Raw genomic sequence first — 23,099 nt, forward strand, 5'->3', positions numbered from 1 at the left:
TTCAATTGAAAATTTCTAAGTCCAAACAAGAGGGGACGAAGGTATAGGAAGATGAGAATCCTATAGACCAAGTCATCTCAACGTGTATTCAATTGAAAATTTCTAAGTCCAAACAGAGGGGACGAAGGTATAGGTAAATGAGAATCCTATAGACCAAGTCATCTCAACGTGTATTCAATTGAAAATTTCTAAGTCCAAACAAGAGGGGACGTAGGTATAGGTAAATGAGAATCCTATAGACCAAGTCATCTCAACGTGTATTCAATTGAAAATTTCTAAGTCCAAACAGAGGGGACGTAGGTATAGGTAAATGAGAATCCTATAGACCAAGTCATCTCAACGTGTATTCAATTGAAAATTTCTAAGTCCAAACAAGAGGGGATGAAGGTATAGGTAAATGAGAATCCTATAGACCAAGTCATCTCAACGTGTATTCAATTGAAAATTTCTAAGTCCAAACAAGAGGGGATGAAGGTATAGGTAAATGAGAATCCTATAGACCAAGTCATCTCAACGTGTATTCAATTGAAAATTTCTAAGTCCAAACAAGAGGGGATGAAGGTATAGGTAAATGAGAATCCTATAGACCAAGTCATCTCAACGTGTATTCAATTGAAAATTTCTAAGTCCAAACAAGAGGGGATGAAGGTATAGGTAAATGAGAATCCTATAGACCAAGTCATCTCAACGTGTATTCAATTGAAAATTTCTAAGTCCAAACAAGAGGGGACGAAGGTATAGGTAAATGAGAATCCTATAGACCAAGTCATCTCAACGTGTATTCAATTGAAAATTTCTAAGTCCAAACAAGAGGGGACGAAGGTATAGGTAAATGAGAATCCTATAGACCAAGTCATCTCAACGTGTATTCAATTGAAAATTTCTAAGTCCAAACAAGAGGGGATGAAGGTATAGGTAAAGTAGAATCCTATAGACCAAGTCATCTCAACGTGTATTCAATTGAAAATTTCTAAGTCCAAACAAGAGGGGATGAAGGTATAGGTAAATGAGAATCCTATAGACCAAGTCATCTCAACGTGTATTCAATTGAAAATTTCTAAGTCCAAACAAGAGGGGACGAAGGTATAGGTAAATGAGAATCCTATAGACCAAGTCATCTCAACGTGTATTCAATTGAAAATTTCTAAGTCCAAACAAGAGGGGACGAAGGTATAGGTAAATGAGAATCCTATAGACCAAGTCATTTCAACGTGTATTCAATTGAAAATTTCTAAGTCCAAACAAGAGGGGACGAAGGTATAGGTAAATGAGAATCCTATAGACCAAGTCATCTCAACGTGTATTCAATTGAAAATTTCTAAGTCCAAACAAGAGGGGATGAAGGTATAGGTAAATGAGAATCCTATAGACCAAGTCATCTCAACGTGTATTCAATTGAAAATTTCTAAGTCCAAACAAGAGGGGATGAAGGTATAGGTAAATGAGAATCCTATAGACCAAGTCATCTCAACGTGTATTCAATTGAAAATTTCTAAGTCCAAACAAGAGGGGACGAAGGTATAGGTAAATGAGAATCCTATAGACCAAGTCATCTCAACGTGTATTCAATTGAAAATTTCTAAGTCCAAACAAGAGGGGACGAAGGTATAGGTAAATGAGAATCCTATAGACCAAGTCATCTCAACGTGTATTCAATTGAAAATTTCTAAGTCCAAACAAGAGGGGACGAAGGTATAGGTAAATGAAAATCCTATAGACCAAGTCATCTCAACGTGTATTCAATTGAAAATTTCTAAGTCCAAACAAGAGGGGACGAAGGTATAGGTAAATGAGAATCCTATAGACCAAGTCATCTCAACGTGTATTCAATTGAAAATTTCTAAGTCCAAACAAGAGGGGACGAAGGTATAGGTAAATGAGAATCCTATAGACCAAGTCATCTCAACGTGTATTCAATTGAAAATTTCTAAGTCCAAACAAGAGGGGACGTAGGTATAGGTAAATGAGAATCCTATAGACCAAGTCATCTCAACGTGTATTCAATTGAAAATTTCTAAGTCCAAACAAGAGGGGACGAAGGTATAGGTAAATGAGAATTCTATAGACCAAGTCAAGTCAACGTGTATTCAATTGAAAATTTCTAAGTCCAAAAAAGAGGGGATGAAGGTATAGGTAAATGAGAATCCTATAGACCAAGTCATCTCAACGTGTATTCAATTGAAAATTTCTAAGTCCAAAAAAGAGGGGATGTGGATATAGGAAGATGAGAATCCTATAGACCAAGGCAAGTCAACGTGTATACAATTGAAAATTTCCAAGATCAAAACAGTGTAAGTAAGTGTCTGGAAGTGCCCGATCGACGCCTACTTCCATGTTGGGTGCATGTAGGCGTAGCAAAATGCCTTCTGATCTGCTAGGCACATCGGGACTTAGTTTTTTTTCTGTTCTTTCTCTGCACCGTGTAGGTTGGCGTCTGGAAGTGCCCGATCGATGCCTACTGTTACCTTGACATATCAACGTGTATTCAAGTTAAAACCTCTAACTTCAAAACGGGAGTTAGGTACCGGTAAATGAGAAGCTTATCAATCTAGACATGTTGACATTTATAAGTTCGCACATAGGGGTTGGCAAGACGGCTAATAGGGATAAAGAATAAGAAGAGAGAGATAGACAGATCTAGATAAATACAGAGGTATAAAGAGAGACAGGCAAGGGAGATAAATTTCATGATTCAACTTATATGCTAATAAGAAATGGTGTATCAGAAATACAAGCATTGGTTTTACTGGTTAATTTTACATCAGAATACACTTGTAGATTTTCTTTTCTAAAGGGAACATACAAATAGCACACATAACATCTAGACATATAAATATATACATAAAACAATTATAGTTATGAGATATATCTAACTAATCCAAAAAGACAATAATAATGATTATCATCACTTACCTTTGAAAATTATCCAGGCTGTATGCCTACTCACATTCCATCAAACACCAGAAAATCATGATCCATTGCTTGGTTGATTTTTTTTATTTTTTTTATTTTTATTTTTTTCATACACATTTGTAATTGTGTTTTGCTTTATCAAGTATTTTTGTAGTTAATCTGTGGTGTTGGGAGAGGTGTTAACATGAATCAATTTTGCTTAACAATTTTTTTTATACATATTTTTTCAGTTTACAGAGTCATTGCAGTACCAAGTCTGACACTGTAATTGCTTGAAAAGTATTGCATTAGGAAGGATTCTTTTTTTTTTTTTGAGGTGTGCGGGAATTTCAGTAGGGGAAGTTTCTACTGATTTTAGATTCCAAGACAGGAAAGTTGTATTTTATTGTTTGTGCATTCTTTTATCAATTTCTTACAGATATTTTTGTGTTATGAAAATGAATGACTTGCAAAGACATTTACATTTTTGCATTCGTTTTTTTTTTAATTCTTCACCTTTTTTGTTTTAATGTCCCAAGAGTGAACACAGACGGATGAGTCTTATTCAACAGAGTGGAAAAAAACAGGGTACCTTTGGTTGTCCTCAATGGATTTGTCCAGAGTATAATGTGTCCAAGTTATTGCCCTAATACAGTGAGAACCATACCCCCAAAACTAATGCAGAACACTACTTATGTATTGCACAGCTACAAGAGTTAACTTGTCTAGGATAAGTGACATATAAGCTTGCAAAACTCACTATATAGCTCTATTTATTAACTGATATGAACTTAAATTGCTGAACATGTCTCAAAAATTTTCTACAGAGCTCTACTTAAAAATGAGCACTCTCAAAGACAATTTGTCTAACATAATTTGGAAATATGTTTTTTAAAGTTACCATAGAGCTATCAAATATATTAGGCACTCAAATAGGAAGCTTGTTTCAAATACTTGTCATATATATATATATATATATATATATATATATATATATATATATATATATATATACATATATTAAAAACTTACAGTATATCTATACTTACGTATTGACATTTAGGTTTTTAAAACATACTGCAGAGCTCTTCATGTTTTCTGAATTTTATGCTTTCGTCTACTAATGTATTGAGCACTCTCAAAGTATATTCGTGTAGCTGAATTGCCATACATATTTTTTGAAAGTCTATATTTAGCTCTACTAATGTATTGAACTCTGTAAAAATAAATTTATGCAGTTGAAATGCCATATCTGTTTCTCAAAGGTTTTATTAAGCTCTACTAATATATTAAGCACTCTGGAAGTAGATTTGTCTAAAATAATTGCCAAAATGTTTCCAAATCTTACTACAAAGCTCTATAAATGCATTGAGCACTCTTAAAGTAAAATCGTCTTGCATAATTAAACAACACAATTGTTAAATTTACTACACAGCTATATTAAACTATGGAGCACATGCAAGCATCATTGGCATATATATATGTATGTATGTATATATATATATATATATATATATATATATATATATATATATATATATATACATATTGTTTAAACGTACGAAAGAGCTTTACTCAAAGTAAATTTGTCTAGCACAAATGAGAAAAATTCTTTCAAATCTTTCCACAGAACTCTACCACAGTATTAAGCACTCTGGTAATTACTTTTCCAGCATACTCGCAATACACAATTTTAAAACTCACTACAGAGCTGTACTTATCTATTTTGCAGTCTGAAAGAAAATTTTTGATCGCATAACAGAAATTTGTATTTTTCAAATAACTCCAGAAATTAACTCATACATTGAGCACTCTTAAAGGAAATTTCTCTGCTATAAATGACAAATGTTTTCAAAACTAAATACAAAGCTTCGAAAAAAGAGCTGATATTATAACAGGTTACTTTTATTCAAATATCTATGACCGAGCATTATATAATTTATTTAGATTTTTACTGAATAATTACACTTGAAATAGTGCTCAAAACTAGGCAGAGCTGATATTATAAAACGTTTATTTTATTACAGGATAAATACACATTAATATTGAACCAGAGTTATATAAGAGTGCTCAATGAGATATAGAGCAATAAAGACATTTTATTAAGATTTTTAGTTAATAATTACACTCTAAATAAGTGCTCAACACTAGACAGAGCTGATATTATAAAACGTTTATTTTATTACAAGAGATATAAATATTAAGATTTATCAGAGTTAATTAAGAGTGCTCAATGAGACATAAAGCAATAAAAACATTTATTAAGATTTTTACTTAATAATTACATTTTTAAAATGTGCTCACGACAGAGCTGATATTATAAAACGTTTATTTTATTACAGGCTAAATAAACATTAAGATTTAACCAGAGTAATATAAGAGTGCTCAATAAGACATAGAGCAATAAAGACATTTTATTTAGATTTTTACTTAATAATTACACTTTAAATAAGTGCTCAACACTAGACAGAGCTGATATTATAAAACGTTTATTTTATTACAGGCTAAGTAAACATTAAGATTTAACAAGAGTTATATAAGAGTGCTCAATAAGACATAGAGCAATAAAGACATTTTATTTAGATTTTTACTGATTAATTACATTTTAAATAAGTGCTCAACACTAGGCAGAGCTGATATTATAAAACGTTTATTTTATTACAGGATAAATAATCATTAAGATGTAACCAGAGGTATATAAGAGTGCTCAATGAGACATAGAGCAATAAAGACATTTTATTTAGATTTTTACTTAACAAATACACTTTAAAATAAGTGCTCAACTCTAGACAGAGCTGATATTATAAAACGATTAATTAATTACAGGATAAATAATCATTAAGATGTAACCAGAGGTATATAAGACTGCTCAATGAGACATAGAGCAATAAAGACATTTTATTTAGATTTTTACTTAATAAATACACTTTAAAATAAGTGCTCAACTCTAGACAGAGCTGATATTATAAAACGATTAATTAATTACAGGATAAATAATCATTAAGATTTAACCAGAGTTATATAAGACTGCTTAATGAGACATAGAGCAATAAAGACATTTTATTTAGATTTTTACTAAAGAATTACATTTTAAATAAGTGCTCAACTCTAGACAGAGCTGATATTATAAAACGATTAATTAATTACAGGATAAATAATCATTAAGATTTAACCAGAGGTATATAAGACTGCTTAATGAGACATAGAGCAATAAAGACATTTTATTTAGATTTTTACTAAAGAATTACATTTTAAATAAGTGCTCAACACTAGACCGAGCTGATATTATAAAACGTCTATTTTATTACAGGATAAATAAACATTAAGATTTAACCAGAGTTATATAAGAGTGCTCAATGTGACATAGAGCAATAAAGACATTTTATTTAGATTTTTACTTAATAATTACACTTGAAATAAGTGCTCAAAACTAGACAGAGCTGATATTATAAAACGTCTATTTTATTAAAGGATAAATAAACAAAGAGTTAACTTGCTGATATTATAAAACGATTAATTAATTAAAGGATAAATAATCATTAAGATTTAACCAGAGGTATATAAGACTGCTCAATGAGACATAGAGCAATAAAGACATTTTATTTAGATTTTTACTTAATAAATACACTTAAAAATAAGTGCTCAACTCTAGACACAGCTGATATTATAAAACCATTAATTAATTACAGGATAAATAATCATTAAGATTTAACCAGAGGTATATAAGACTGCTCAATGAGACATAGAGCAATAAAGACATTTTATTTAGATTTTTACTTAATAAATACACTTTAAAATAAGTGCTCAACTCTAGACAGAGCTGATATTATAAAACGATTAATTAATTACAGGAAAAATAATCATTAAGATTTAACCAGAGTTATATAAGAGTGCTTAATGAGACATAGAGCAATAAAGACATTTTATTTAGATTTTTACTTAATAAATACACTTTAAAATAAGTGCTCAACTCTAGACAGAGCTGATATTATAAAACGTTTATTTTATTACAAGAGATATAAATATTAAGATTTAACCAAAGTTATATAAGAGTGCTCAATGAGACATAGAGCAATAAAGACATTTTATTTAGATTTTTACTTAATAATTACACTTTAAATAAGTGCTCAACTCTAGACAGAGCTGATATTATAAAACGTTTATTTTATTACAAGAGATATAAATATTAAGATTTAACCAAAGTTATATAAGAGTGCTCAATAAGACATAGAGCAATAAAGACATTTTATTTAGATTTTTACTTAATAATTACATTTTAAATAAGTGCTCAACACTAGACGGAGCTGATATTATAAAACGTTTATTTTGTTACAGGATAAATAAACAGTAAGATTTAACCATAGTTATATAAGAGTGCTCAATAAGACATAGAGCAATAAAGACATTTTATTTAGATTTTTACTTAATAATTACACTTTAAATAAGTGCTCAACTCTAGACAGAGCTGATATTATAAAACGTTTATTTTATTACAAGAGATATAAATATTAAGATTTAACCAAAGTTATATAAGAGTGCTCAATGAGACATAGAGCAATAAAGACATTTTATTTAGATTTTTACTTAATAATTACACTTTAAATAAGTGCTCAACTCTAGACAGAGCTGATATTATAAAACGTTTATTTTATTACAAGAGATATAAATATTAAGATTTAACCAAAGTTATATAAGAGTGCTCAATGAGACATAGAGCAATAAAGACATTTTATTTAGATTTTTACTTAATAATTACACTTTAAATAAGTGCTCAACTCTAGACAGAGCTGATATTATAAAACGTTTATTTTATTACAAGAGATATAAATATTAAGATTTAACCAAAGTTATATAAGAGTGCTCAATAAGACATAGAGCAATAAAGACATTTTATTTAGATTTTTACTTAATAATTACATTTTAAATAAGTGCTCAACACTAGACGGAGCTGATATTATAAAACGTCTATTTATTACAGGATAAATAAACATTAAGATTTAACCAGAGTTATACAGGAGTGCTCAATGAGACATAGAGCAATAAGGACATTTTATTTAGATTTTTACTTATGAATTACACTTTAAACAACTGCTTAACGCTAGACACAGCTAATATTATAAAACGTTTATTTTATTACAAGAGATATAAATATTAAGATTTAACTAGAGTTATATAAGAGTGCTCAATGAGACATAGAGCAATAAAGACATTTTATTTAGATTTTTACTTAATAATTACACTTGAAATAAGTGCTCAAAACTAGAAAGAGCTGATATTATAAAACGTTTATTTTATTAAAGGATAAATAAACAAAGATTTAACTTGAGTTATATAAAAGTGCTCAATAAGACATAGAGCAATGAACACATTTTATTTAGATTTTTACTTAATAATTACACTTTAAAATAAGTGCTCAACTCTAGACAGAGCTGATATTATAAAACGATTAATTAATTACAGGATAAATAATCATTAAGATTTAACCAGAGGTATATAAGACTGCTTAATGAGACATAGAGCAATAAAGACATTTTATTTAGATTTTTACTGATTAATTACATTTTAAATAAGTGCTCAACACTAGGCAGAGCTGATATTATAAAACGTCTATTTTATTACAGGATAAATAATCATTAAGATGTAACCAGAGGTATATAAGACTGCTCAATGAGACATAGAGCAATAAAGACATTTTATTTAGATTTTTACTTAATAAATACACTTTAAAATAAGTGCTCAACTCTAGACAGAGCTGATATTATAAAACGATTAATTAATTACAGGATAAATAATCATTAAGATTTAACCAGAGGTATATAAGACTGCTTAATGAGACATAGAGCAATAAAGACATTTTATTTAGATTTTTACTTAATAATTACATTTTAAATAACTGCTTAACACTAGATAGAGCTGATAGTATAAAACGTTTATTTTATTACAAGAGATATAAATATTAAGATTTAACTAGAGTTATATAAGAGTGCTCAATAAGACATAGAGCAATGAACACATTTTATTTAGATTTTTACTTAATAATTACACTTGAAATAAGCGCTCAACACTAGACAGAGCTGATATTATAAAACGTTTATTTTATTAAAGGATTAATAAACATTAAGATTTAACTAGAGTTATATAAGAGTGCCTAATAAGACATAGAGCAATGAAGACATTTTATTTAGATTTTTGCTTAATAATTACACTTGAAGTAAGTGCTCAACACATGACAGAGCTAATATTATAAAACGTTTATTTTATTACAAGAGATATAAATATTAAGATTTAACTAAAGTTATATGAGTAAGACAGAGCAATAAACACATTTATATAGATTTTTACTTAATAATTACACTTTAAATAAGTGCTCATCACTAGAAAGAGCTGATATTATCAAACGTTTATATTATTGAAAGAAAATTATATGCCAATGCTTTATCATACATAGAGCAATATTGACATTTTGTATTTTTTATTGAGAATCATAACATTTTTAATAAAATTATTAAAATTTATATTACATTATGTCATATTCACACATGAATACCAAAAACAGTGTGGTTATCTAAATTGACGTATGCATTTTTTAAACTTATTACCTTGCTCTACTGATGTATTGAGCGATCTACATATAAGTCCTGCCATTTGAATTTCTCTCTATATATTTTAAGTCTAAACAGTAACCTTTACTAATGCATTGAGCACTCTAGCAGTAAGTCTTGTCATCTAAATTGCCATACATATCCCCAAAAATTTAACAACTATCTCTACTAATTCATTAATAATTGTATATAGTTATCTTTCTGTCTCTCATTATATATCTTTCTATCTATAAAAGTGAAAATGTCTGTGTGTGTGTGTGTACATTTCCCTAGGCAATAACTCTGTCAATTTTAGTCTACAGACTCAAAATTTGATATACAGGGTACTGAGATTTTGGAAAATCTATGCGATTGGTATTTGGACAGAAATTTGTCGATTAAGGTGTCAAAGTTCAACGATTTGACCTTTGAGAACTCTACAAAACTCCTCCGACAATTATGGGGCTAAACACTTGAAATTTTAGATATAGTTTTCTTGGACATGGATCTAACTTAATATCTTGATTTGAGCCCAAAACAAACAATTTTAAGGGTTCATAATAGGGGGCAAATCAAAAACAATTAACCGTTTTTTTGCTTTTTTTTTTGGTTGTGGGGGGGGGGTGAGCATACACCACCAAACACCGGGGCTACGCCAGGAACCCATACTAGTATATATTCAAGGGAATCTTCAGTGCAGGGTGTCACGATTAATACCAGTCGAACGATTCGAACTCCGCATCACGAGACATCTCTGGGTTGGTTATATATATATATTCAAGGGAGACAATATATAAATTGTCTCCCTTGAATAAATATATTTATACATATTTATACATACATATGTATATATATATATTCAAGGGAGACAATTTGTATATGTAGATCACATAATTATTAGAAGTTATTTTTTTAATGCTTAATTGAACTTTAATGCTTAGTTTTTCCATCAATTTTTGGACTTGGGTTATTTCTTTTTTAATATATACATGAAAAAAATCTATGTGCTATTCGAGACAAGAAATAAAAGAAATAAAGAAAATTCTTACCTGTTACTTCCCAGGTGTTATCTCCACTTTTTCTCTTTTCTGCTTCTTGCTGAAACTCATGGCAATTTCATGTTTGTTTGTGTTTTTTGTTACATATATATAATTTTTACTGTGATGATTTTTTTCTTTTAATTATTAACAATTTTTTTTGATTTATATAATAAAGAGAGACAACATAACTAATGGATTTTTTTAACATGATATATTTAACTTTCTGGCTATGATCAAACACACATGTACTACTATTTCTTTTTTGCAGTTGCATAAGTTAGCTGATGAGAAGAAATACAAGCAGAACTGCATTCATTTAAATAAAGCTAATAGTTTAGAATTTGATTGGACCCAGATGTGCATGTACACAAAGAAAGAAACACTTACTTGAGGACTTCTGTAACTACAGGAAACATGTGGCAGCTAGGATAGCTGATGCTGCTGGATTCAGTTGTTTTTTCCAATCCACATAATTCTCACAATAGCTGATAGTAGAATTCCATCATGATCAAGAGGAGTACCTGAAATTACAAAAATATACACACAGAAGGAAAGAAAAAGAATACTTACTCTACTTCTATGACAATGATTGCTGCCAACACTTCGAGATGCTAATGTTGGAAGAAACAGATAGACATACATCATACACAGTTTGATTGTACCCAGATGTGCTTGAACGCAAAGAAAGAAATACTTGATTCAAACTGCACAAGACATGTGGCAGACAGGAACGGTGATGCTGCTAGGTTTTGTTGCTTGTTCCAATCTATAAAAAAGAGATGATATTTATAGTGTTGATAATCTACTGCTGTGTGAAAGCTGGAACAATGGAAACAGTTAAATTAAATTTTCAAATCACAAAGACTGAAATCGAAACAGAAAGAAGAAAGGGTGATACTATACTCATCTTCCTGTCGGTGCAGACCAATTGCTGGTGACTGTTCGTTCGCCATTAAACTGGAAAATAAAATAAAAATAAGAAAAAAAAGAGGTTCCACCGGGGAAAGCTCTAGTCTGGGCAGCGAGGTGATGAACTCCCGAAAGGAGGGGCACTATATAAAAACAAGCTTTGCTGCGAACATCTCCTAAAAAGCGGTTTCTACTCAGAATAACAGGCGGAGCAGAAAACAGGGGTGTTCTCTCTACCCAACAGGATTCGTAAAGATACCACTAGTTTGTGTTCATAAGACGGCGATGATCGCTCACAAAACTGGCATTCCTACTATCATATCGGAGGACCGTCATATATAATTGCACTACCATTTCGTATTGGAGGACGGTCATATATAATTGCACTACCATACCGTTTCGGAGTTCGTAGACAGTAGGAATAATAAAAGCGGCCTTAAAGCGGCTTGTGAGCACACAATCTAGTCGAACTCTAGTCGTCCTTAGTCGAGTCGAGGCAAGCATGCATTACATAGTAACACGAGCACGTGTCGCCTGCTTAGAGGGTAGCCCCCTTCGGGAGATTCGAAAGCGCACCTCACAGCGGAAGAGCTTCGGAACCAATCGGACCGTACCCAGACTTGCAGCTATTTGTTAACTTGGAAGTGGAGTCAACACCCCGACACTGAGAAAAGAGCTTTCCAAAAGCTCAAAACCAGTTGCATGCAAAGTCGGGGAAACTGGGAGCAGGCTGGGGAGAACACAGGGCCTTGGAGGGAGGCCCATTTTTCTCTTTCGTTCGGTTTACATCTTTCGGGTATTGTTCTCCTTTCAGCCTGCCCCCTTCACGCCTTTTTGCTCGCCACATGCAAGTGTATAAAAAGACGACCAGATGACGGACGCAACAAACTAATGCCGACATTTTCTGGATTTTTTTTTTTTTTTTTTTTGCCAGAGCCCATTTAGCCGTGTAGCTGTTAAACTACAACGTTACACCCCCCTACCACGGTGAGGATAGGGTTGGACTTTAGGGGGGAAAATACACATCCAGAATTTTATACAAGGAAAGCACGGTCTATAAACTGCACAATTGTCACGGTAATTCTACAGTTTATCGAACGCCCTTAAATAATATTATATATATACTTTCATCTAACAAATTAAATTAAAAGACGTTAATTTAGATTTAAATTAAAAATAGTTTATCCAAGAACACCACGGTTTATAAACTGCACAATTGTCACGGTAATTCTAAAGTTTATTGACCGCCCTTAAATAATATTATATATATACTTTCATCTAACAAATTAAATTAAAAGACGTTAATTTAGATTTAAATTAAAAATATTTTATCCAAGAACACCACGGTTTATAAACTGCACCATTCTCACGGTAATTATACAGTTTATCGACCGCCCTTAAATAATATTATATATATACTTTCATCTAACAAATTAAATTAAAAGACGTTAATTTAGATTTAAATTTAAAATATTTTATCCAAGAACACCACGGTTTATAAACTGCACAATTGTCACGGTAATTTTTATTGGCTGGGTTTCTAACAGTATTTTGTATAATAAAATATAAAATTAAATATAAAAAGACGTTAAACGTGAAAATCGTGTAAACTACACAAGTGTCGAAATTTGAAAAGAAATTCGACTTGTTTATGAACTGTGCGCATAGTAACAACGTTCATTTGAACACTCGTGCAGTTTACACACCTTAAATAAATGCGTCGTCTACTTGTCTACTTTGAAATGAGGAAAATATAAATACCTTAAATTTGTTTGACATCAGAGAAATAGGCAAAAATAAAGCAGCGGCAGGGCGGCGGTTATCTTTTCAGACGACGGGGGTGGTAAGTGGCGGCCAGTCGTGCTACTTCGGTGATATGTATCAGGCTTTTAACTGGAGAGCGAGGTCGGGTGGAAGAATGTCCGTGCGTTCACTGACACAGCTGGGCGAATCTCTTTTCTTCTGTTCGTCTTCTTTCTGGTCCCCTCGTTTTATAGTCGTAAACCGGCTCCCAGGGGCTGTCATATTTCAGGCCTTTATTTTCGGCGGGGAGCTCTGCCATTGGTTCATAATTCTTTTTATGGTTTCTTATTTTTCTTTTTCCAAACGGAAGCGATGCGTGGAGCCATGTGCAAACGAAGATTTTTTTATTTTGTCTCTATGCTGGAGACGTTAGCATCCGGTTGGCATGTTCCCACAAGTTTGAAGAGTGAATGTAGACGTGTGTGCGTCTGTGTATGTGTGTGTTAATGCAAGTGTGTGTGTGTATGTGGGTGTGTGCGTCGTTGGTGGACGAGAGCGTAGACACATTCTCTGTCTCTTTCGGTCTCTCCCCCCTTTTCCCTCTCTGTCTGTCTATATATAAGGACACGGAGAAGCGCGCGCGCGAGAGAGAGAGAGAGAGAGAGGGGCAGGTGGGGGGGGGGGAGTGGGCGAAGGGAAGGGGAATTGGCAAACGAAGTTGAAATGAAATCCATTTCGTTAACTTTCAAATTCGCTTGACACTTAGGCCACCCACCCCTCCCCAGCTCATGACAGTTTTTAACGGAAAGTTGATTTGTGTTGGTGTGTATTTGTGTGTACGTGTGTGTCTGTGTATGTGTATGTTTATGCGAGTGTGTTTGTTTATGAAAGTGTGTGTGTATGTGTGTGTTTATGCATTTATATTTAAAAATACAAACAATAATATCTCGAAAACTATTTGTCTTTCTCTGCTAATTTTCCTTGCGATATTCGTTTTCAGCATACCTAAAAAAAACAGAGGCTTGGCCCCTTTCATATGCCGCCTGTTCAAACATGCTCGCCAGTGATTTATATTTAAAAATACACGTAATAATAAAACTAGCTCAAAAACTAGTAGTCTGTCTTTCTCTGTTAATTTTCCTTGCGATATTCGTTTTCAGCATACCTGAACAAACTGAGGGTTGGCCCCTTTCATATGCCGCCTGTTAAAACATGGTCGCCAGTTATTTACATTTCAAAATACACGCATTAATAAAACTAGTTCCAAAACTTGTAGTCTGTCTGTTTGTGCTAATTTTCCTTGCGATATTTGTTTTCAGCATACCTCAACAAACTGAGGGTTGGCCCATTTCATATGCCGCCTGTTCAACATGGTCGCCAGTTATTTACATTTCAAAATACACGCATTGATAAAACTAGCTCCAAAACTATTTGTCTCTGCTAATTTTCCTTGCGATATTCATTTTCAGCATACCTGAACAAACTGAGGGTTGGTCCCTTTCATATGGCGCCTGTTCAAACATGGTCGCCAGTGATTTACATTTCACAATACACGCATTAATAAAACTAGCTCCAAAACTATTAGTCTCTGCTAATTTACCTTGCGATATTCGTTTTCAGCATACCTGAACAAACTGAACAGTACGAGTTTTCCGGGTACGGTTTTTCCGGAGACGAGTTTTCCCGGGACAAGTTTTCCGGGCACTGGTATAAGTGCTATGGATTCATCAGAGCACATCTCATTAAAGTACTTGTAAACAGGGATGCAACACTGAGGCGATGGGACAGACTTTAGAGATTGGCCTATAGCACGAGGCCTATTAGATTAGATACTCTTTTTGTTTTTGTTTTTGTGCTCAACGATAAAAACCGACTTCTTCATTTGTGTTTGCTTCTCATTTTAACTTTTGCTCTAATAAGAGTTTCGCTAATGTGAAAAAGAAAACATGTTCGAACGTTTGCTGACATTTATTGGATGTGTTGCTACCAGTATTTTGCTTAATTTTCGAGTTTGGAGCGATTGTCGAGTCTCACAAGATGACTGTAAAATATCAGACACTTCTTTATTGTTCTAACTTAAAACTGTGCGCTACTTTTGTTTGTGTTAAATAAACGTTTTAAAATAAGTTAAAACAACATTTTCTTATATATTTATTTGTTCACTACTTTTTCGTTTTGTTCTTATTGAATGCGAAATATTCGCCGTGGAATTTCCACGGGTCACGATTATTTCGTTTTATTAATCTTAAGTTTCATAGAATAAAAAGTTCAGACACAACTTTGTCGAGCCATTTTTTTAAACTTACGTTTGACCCCGGCACGTGCAGTGCAGAGAACACGACCCTTTCTCTCCTTCCCCCACTTTCTCTCTTCTTTAGCTTGGTGACAAGCGAATGCTTATGTGTGCGTGTGTATGTGTGTGTATGTGTCTGTGCGTGCGTGCGTGCGACGTGCCAACGTCAAACGAAGTTTACATTAAAATTCATTTCGTCGGTTTCAACAAATTTTAAAAAAATAAAAACTTTTTCCCGACCGGCCGGATTAGGGTTGTGAGGTGTGGTTAGAGTTTATGAAAATAAATGTTAGCAATAAAAACTTTTTAAAACCAAGTTAGAAAAAAGAACACAATTTACTTCCTCACCAAATTATCGTATTATTGGAGGCCCCGATTCTTCTTTTTTTTAAGCGATGTAATAAACCATATTTTTGAGTAGGGTTGCCTCCTCTCTTTATTTTGGTTTGTATATTTTTTATGTTGCAAAAATTCTTCCGGGAGATTTTTTTAGGATTCTAAACGTTTACTTTTTTTTACACTTTTTATTATCTTCGAAAAATGTACACAAATGTAAACAAGCAGTTTACGAGTTGAAAGGCATCGTTAAAATATTTTTAGCGAGTTCTTTAAATTTTATATTTTTATTTCGTCGTCTTCAAGTCCAATGTAAACAAGTTCTTGATAAGCCGTTCCTCTTAAGTAATCCAATTTAAAAAATTTATACTTCTAACGATTACTATGATATTGTCCCATTGACTACTGCACACTCTTTAAACCCTCGAGTGGTCTCTGGGCCTTGATAAGTAGTGATTCCTTTGTAAAACAAAAAAATATTTCAATACTTTGATGTGCTAGTTTTCCTTTTCATTTCAAAATGCACGCATTAATAAAACTGTCTTGAAAACTATTTGTCTGTGCTAACTTTCCTCGCGATATTCGTTTTCAGCATACCTGAACAAACTGAGGGTTGGCCCCTTTCATATGCCGCCTGTTTAAACATGGTCGCCAGTGATTTACATTTCAAAATACACGCATTAATAAAACTAGCACAAAAACTATTTCTCTCTGCTAATTTTCCTTGCGATATTCGTTTTCAGCATACCTCAACAAACTGAGGGTTGGCCCCTTTCATATGCCGCCTGTTCAAACATGGTCGCCAGGGATTTACATTTTAAAATACACGAACTAATAAAACTAGCTCCAAAACTATTTGTCTCTGCTAATTTTCCTTGCGATATTCGTTTTCAGCATACCTGAACAAACTGAACGGTACGAGTTTTCCGGGTACGGTTTTTCCGGAGACGAGTTTTCCCGGGACAAGTTTTCCGGGCACTGGTATAAGTGCTATGGGTTCATCAGAGCACATCCGATTAAAGTACTTGTAAACAGGGATACAACACTGAGGCGATGGGACAGACTTTGGAGATTGACCTATAGCACGGGGTTTATTAGATTAGATACTTTTTTTTATGCTCAACGATAAAAACCGACTTCTTCATTTGTGTTTGCTTTTCATTTTCGCTTTTGCTCTGATAAGAGTTTCGCTAATGTGAAAAAGAAAACATGTTCGAACGTTTGCTGACATTTATTGGATGTGTTGCTACCAGTATTTTGCTTAATTTTCGAGTTTGGAGCGATTATCGAGTCTCACAAGATGTCTGTAAAATGTCAGACACTTATTTATTGTTCTAACTTAAAACTGTGCGCTACTTTTGTTTGCGTTAAATGAACGTTTTAAAATGAGTTAAAACAATAAAAACTTGATCTATGTAGGTAGAAGAGTAACTTATCTTGCCTTTGCTAACATTCATTTTCTTATATATTTATTTGTTCACTACTTTTTCGTTTTGTTCTATTGAATGCGAAATATTCGCCGTGGAATTTCCACGGGTCACGATTATTTCGTTTTATTACTCTTAAGTTTCATAGAATAAAAAGTTCAGACACAACTTTGTGGAGCCATTTGTAATCGATTTCATTTAACTTCTGTTTGACCCCGGCACGTGCAGTGCAGAGAACACGATCTCCTTCCCCCACTTTCTCTCTTCTTTAGCTTGCTGACAAGCGTTATGCTTATGTGTGCGTGCGTGCGTGCGTGCGTGTGTGTATGTGTGTACGTGCGTGCGTATGTGTGTTGTCGGTTTCAACAAAATTTAAAAAAATAAAAACTTATTCCCCGACCGGCCGGATTAGGGTTGTGAGGAATGGTTAGAGTTTATGAAAATAAATGTTAGCAATAAAAACTTTTTAAAACCAAGTTAGAAAAAAGAAAACAATTTACTTCCCCACCAAATTATCGTATTATTGGAGCCCTCGATTCTTATTTTTTTTTAGGCGATGTAATAAACCATATTTTTGAGTAGGGTGGCCTCCTCTCTTTATTTTGGTTTGTATATTTTTCATGTTGCAAAAATGCTCCCGGGAGATCTTTTTAGGATTCTAAAGGTTTGCTTTTTCTTTTTTAAACTTTTTATTGTCTTCGAAAAATGTAAAAAAATGTAAACACTCAGTTTACGATTTGAAAGGCATCGTTAAAATGATATTTTTCGCTAGTTCTTTCAACTTTATATTTTTATTTCGTCGTCTTCAATTCCAATGCAAACAAGTTCTTGATGAGCCGTTCCTCTTAAGTAATCCAATTTACCAAATTTACACTTCTAACGATTACTGTGATATTGTCCCATTGACTACTGTACACTCTTTAAACCCTCGAGTGGTCTCTGGGCCTTCATAAGTAGTGATTCCTTTGTAAAATAAAAAATATGTCAATACTTTGATTTGCTAGTTTCCCCTTTTCATTTCAAAATACATGCATTAATAAAACTGTCTCGAAAACTATTTGTCTGTGCTAATTTTCCTTGCGATATTCGTTTTCAGCATACCTAAACAAACTGAGGGTTGGCCCCTTTCATACGCCGCCCGTTCAACATGGTCGCCAGTGGTTTACATTTCAAAATACACGCATTAATAAAACTAGCTCCAAAACTATTTGTCCCTGCTAATTTTCCTTGCGATATTCGTTTTCAGCTTACCTGAACAAACTGAGGGTTGGCCCCTTTCATATGCCGCCTGCTCAAACATGGTCGCCAGTTATTTACATTTCAAAATACACGCATTAATATTTCGAAAACTATTCGTCTGTCTGCGCTAATTTTCCTTGCGATATTTGTTTTCAGCATACCTGAACAAACTGAGGTTTTGCCCCTTTCATATGCCGCCTGTTCAAACATGGTCGCCATTAGTTTACATTTCGCAATACACGCATTAATAAAACTAGCTCCAAAACTATTTGTCTCTGCTAATTTTCCTTGCGATATTCGTTTTCAGCATACCTGAAAAAACTGAGGTTTTGCCCCTTTCATATGCCGCCTGTTCAAACATGGTCGCCATTGGTTTACATTTTGCAATACATGCATTACACGCATTAATAAAACTTGCTCCAAAACTATTTGTCTCTGCTAATTTTCCTTGCGATATTCGTTTTCAGCATACCTGAACAAACTGAACGGTAATGAAGGGGAATGTACACAGACACGCACACAGACACGTTCACTTTTATAGATATATATAGATGGATTACAATTCCAGTCATTTTTATGAAACACAAAAATGTAGATCAATTCCATCTGGAATGTGCGTGGGTGCACAACTCGGATTTCAAATGTACATTGGCACGTCTCTATATCTAACATTATAAAGTAAATATTTTATAACAATTTTTATAAAGGGATATGCTTTCTCCTGAAAACGCGTGTGACGACTACGTTACATGAAGAGAAAAGGTTAAATTTTGTTTACGTCCAAATTTTATAAAATACCCTAAAAAAAAATGAGTTATTACAAGTTGAAATTAAAAGAACTTTCACTTATTTACCCATTTTTGCATGCTAAACTCTAGGCTGGTTTGTGATACCTACTTTCATATCATTTCCAAAATAAAATCCTGGCCCAGTGACTGTTATATTTGAGAACAGCATTTTTATTGAATTAATTTTCTTTCATCTTTTACAGATTATGAATGCTTGGCAAAAGAGTCCTTCGACAAAGAAACGGAAGATCTGGCTGGCCTGTCAGAAAGCCCGAACCAAACCACCCTGACTACTGCCTTGGGGGTTCAGGCAACTTCCTCGAAAGTTATGCCACCCTCATCTACACCTCCAACAACTACCACTGCCGCATCCACTGCCAACATTCCCAGCACAACTGCTAGCAAAACCACATCAACCTGTGTCAGTCCGAAAAATACAGCTAGCACGCCAGCAGGTGTCGACGCCGTTAACACCACCACAACTGCGCAGCTTACGCCGAAAGCTTTAAGAAAACAGGAGTTTCAGGGATCTGACGATAAATCACAGACAGATCTGGACCAGGATCATGATCCGTGCCATTCAAAGACAACCCCGGTTACCCTACCTAGTAAAGAACAAGCGTCTGCTGTCAATGCAAATGTGCTGTCGTCCTCAGAAGAGCCATCCATCTTGTCCGGATGTGTGACAAAGATGACGAAGCACATCGAACAGAGGTCTAAGGAACCACCGCCCAACATCATCAAAGATCTCTCTGCATCCAAGTCGCACCTGTTTGAAGGGGCTGCCATGTCCAATGCCCGTGATTCGCCATTGTCTTGCCATTTCATCGAGAGACAATCCGAGTGCCATGCAGTTGCCGGCAGTAAGGACTCCGGATCAAAGAACGTTCACCCAAGCGACAAAAGTACCGTGACGCATGTTGACCCTGAAAGAGTCCGAATTCTAAAAGCTAAAAGTATGGATGAATCGATGTTGGCTGTTCCACCGGAAGGGGTTGACTTACCGCTTGGAGACGGGAAAACCGTTCGCCACCTTGTCGGTAAATTTGACCCAAATCTGGTCAAAGAATTAGAAACCGGTACTGCCACAACACAACGCGGCGATAGCCCAACACCAGCCATCTCTTCAGGTGACGGCGGGGGGCTTCAAACTAAGATGTCTGAGGTTGTGGGTCAGAGTATGTTAGGTACACCGTTTCATACCTCTCCGAAGAAAATTGCCCCATCGGAACAGAAATCTGGTCTTCACTGTTCCGCTTCTCAAGTACTTCCAAACACATTTGGTGCTACGGACTGCCCTTCTTCATCGGCAGCAGAAAGTTCTTCCAGCGTTGGCGTATCGAAGCCGCTTACGTCGACGACTTTGACGTCGACATCTCACAAACTCACCCATCTTTCAACAGCCACGCCTTTCTCAACCACCTCTTCCATTACTCCTACCACCACCACCACGACGGCATTGGCTTCTGTTGCCGTGACTACCGCATCCATCACTACTGCCACTTCCTCTTCTACAGCTACTCCCGGTGGCAATTTTGCAACTGCTAGCACAAAGTGCGTGACCCAGACAGGTTCTGTAAATACGCAGGCCTCAAACGTTCAAAATATCCAGTGGTGGTCGCAAAACACGCAGTGTAAGACTGGGGGGTCGACCGGACCAGCTCCCTGTCTGCACTCTGTGTCGACGACAACTTCAACATCTGTGACATCCACGTCCGCCTCCTCCTCTCCCCCTACTTCCCACCATGTCCCAACATCCACTGCTGCCACTGCCTCCTCATCGTCTACCTCCTCCCTGACTTGTAGGCCGCCATTTATGTTAGAATCACGTGCCTTTTTGCAGGAGGGGCGTAAGGTTCGCAAGCTTCAGGGCAAAACACACCCATTGTCCAAACTCGAGGGTCGACAATATTCAGAGCGGAGGAGTGCAAATCCATCATTTTATAGCACTATGTAAAAGGGGGTCGCTGGTATGATTCCTTATTTGTGGTTCCTTTTTTTTGTTTTACTTCTCCTACTCCTTTTCTGTGTGTCTCTCTCTCTCTCTCTCTCTTTCTCAAGGTGAAATGAGATACTAGTTGAAGTATTTATGCGTCTCTTATCGCTCTCAAATGCATTTGCAGACCCCGTTGAGAAGACACTCTTCTTATTTACTTGCCTCCCCACGAGAGCAGAGTTAAGTTACGAGGTCAGTTTTTAACATAGAGGGCGAAATAAAAACAATTGCCCAAAATGCAACACTGGCTTAGAGCAAAAATTTAAATTGCCTCCATCTAGACAAATTTCTCTTTCACTGACCAAGGACAGAAAAATAAAGTGCAGTAATAGAACAGTTACTACACTTTGCTCCTGACCAATTTATTTAACATAAACAAAAACTTTACAATGATTTACGCAATAAAATATAACAGGTCGAAATTTTTCCTTTCTGCTTAGACATGAAATCCGAATCGGGAGGCGGGGGTAAAAAATTGGAGGTCGGTGAACATGCAACTTTGCCTCTACTTTTTAGACTCATCCAACACTAGACACTCTCGCCAAAATACCGCAGTCATTCTATGGCTTTAATGGACTTAGATGATCTCCAATTTACAGAAAAGACAACAATTTTACGATGGTGAGTTTACTCCTAGCCAAACATGAAATTTAAAAACTTTCCTCAATCTCGTTTTTTTTTTTTTTCATTGCCTCCCCTCGAGGGCAGAGTTAGACATAAGGTCGGTTTTTAGTGTGGAGGGAAACCAGCTCCCCAAAAAAGGGGGACACTCTGGTCAGTAACAAAAATAAAAAAAAACTGCGTCATGAAGGATACTACACTTTGATCCTGGCCCGAAGGCCAAGTTCATTTCATGTTCCATCAATAAATGCTAAATATCTATTTCTCTACTATTGTATAAAAGGAGCTGTGTTAGTATGTTTGTTTGTGTGTTTGTTTGTTTGTGTGTTTGTTTATGCGAATGTGTGTGTGTGTGAGTGTGTGTTTATGCGAGTGTGTGTGAGTGTATGTGTGTGTGTATATGTGAGTGTGTGTTTGTGAGTGTACGTGTGTGTCTATGCGAGTGTGTGGGTGAGTGTGTGTGTTTATGCGAGTATGTGCGTGAGTGCATGTGTTTGTTTATGCGAGTGTGTGTGTGTTTATGCGAGTGTGTGCATGTGTGTGTTTTTGTGAGTGTATGTGTGTGTTTATGCGAGTAGTGTATGTGTGAGTGTGTGTGTTTATACAAGTATGTGCGTGAGTGTATGTGTCTGTTTATGCGAGTGAGTGTGTGTGTGTGTGTTTATGCAAGTGTGTGTGAGTGTGTGAGAGAGAGTTTGTTCCCTATAAACTCAGAAACAGCTAGGCCGATTATTTTATTGATCTGTCTGTGGATGTTCTTACATAGGTATTATATTGAAATACGACTGATGAGTAATGAAAATCGATAATTCAAAAAAAATCCGATTAAAGAAAGTACAGTCCGAATTTGACCAAAGTTAACACTTTTATACAACCTAACATCACAAGTGCACGTGAGAAGTTTTATCACCACACAAGCAGAAAGGCCCACCTTATAAAATCGACTGTGCATTCTTTTATATGACAGGGGCACGTTCGAAATGAATGCTTCCTTTTTAAAGCACAAGTGAACCATGATATTTGAAGTTTGTATGTTTAAATTTGATTCAAGCGATTATGTAAAAATAATTTCATAAAATCAACAGTAGGTTCTTTTATACTACAGGATCGCGTTCGAACTGAATGTTTCTGTTTAGAGCACAATTGAAGCATGATACTTGAGTTTTGTATTTTAAACTTGAATTCAAGCCAGTATATATAAAAATAATTTTATAGAATTAACAATAGATTCTCT

Source organism: Euprymna scolopes, chromosome 46 (genome assembly GCF_053919585.1).
Source record: "Euprymna scolopes isolate OS-2025 chromosome 46, ASM5391958v1, whole genome shotgun sequence".
Classification (NCBI taxonomy): domain Eukaryota; kingdom Metazoa; phylum Mollusca; class Cephalopoda; order Sepiida; family Sepiolidae; genus Euprymna; species Euprymna scolopes.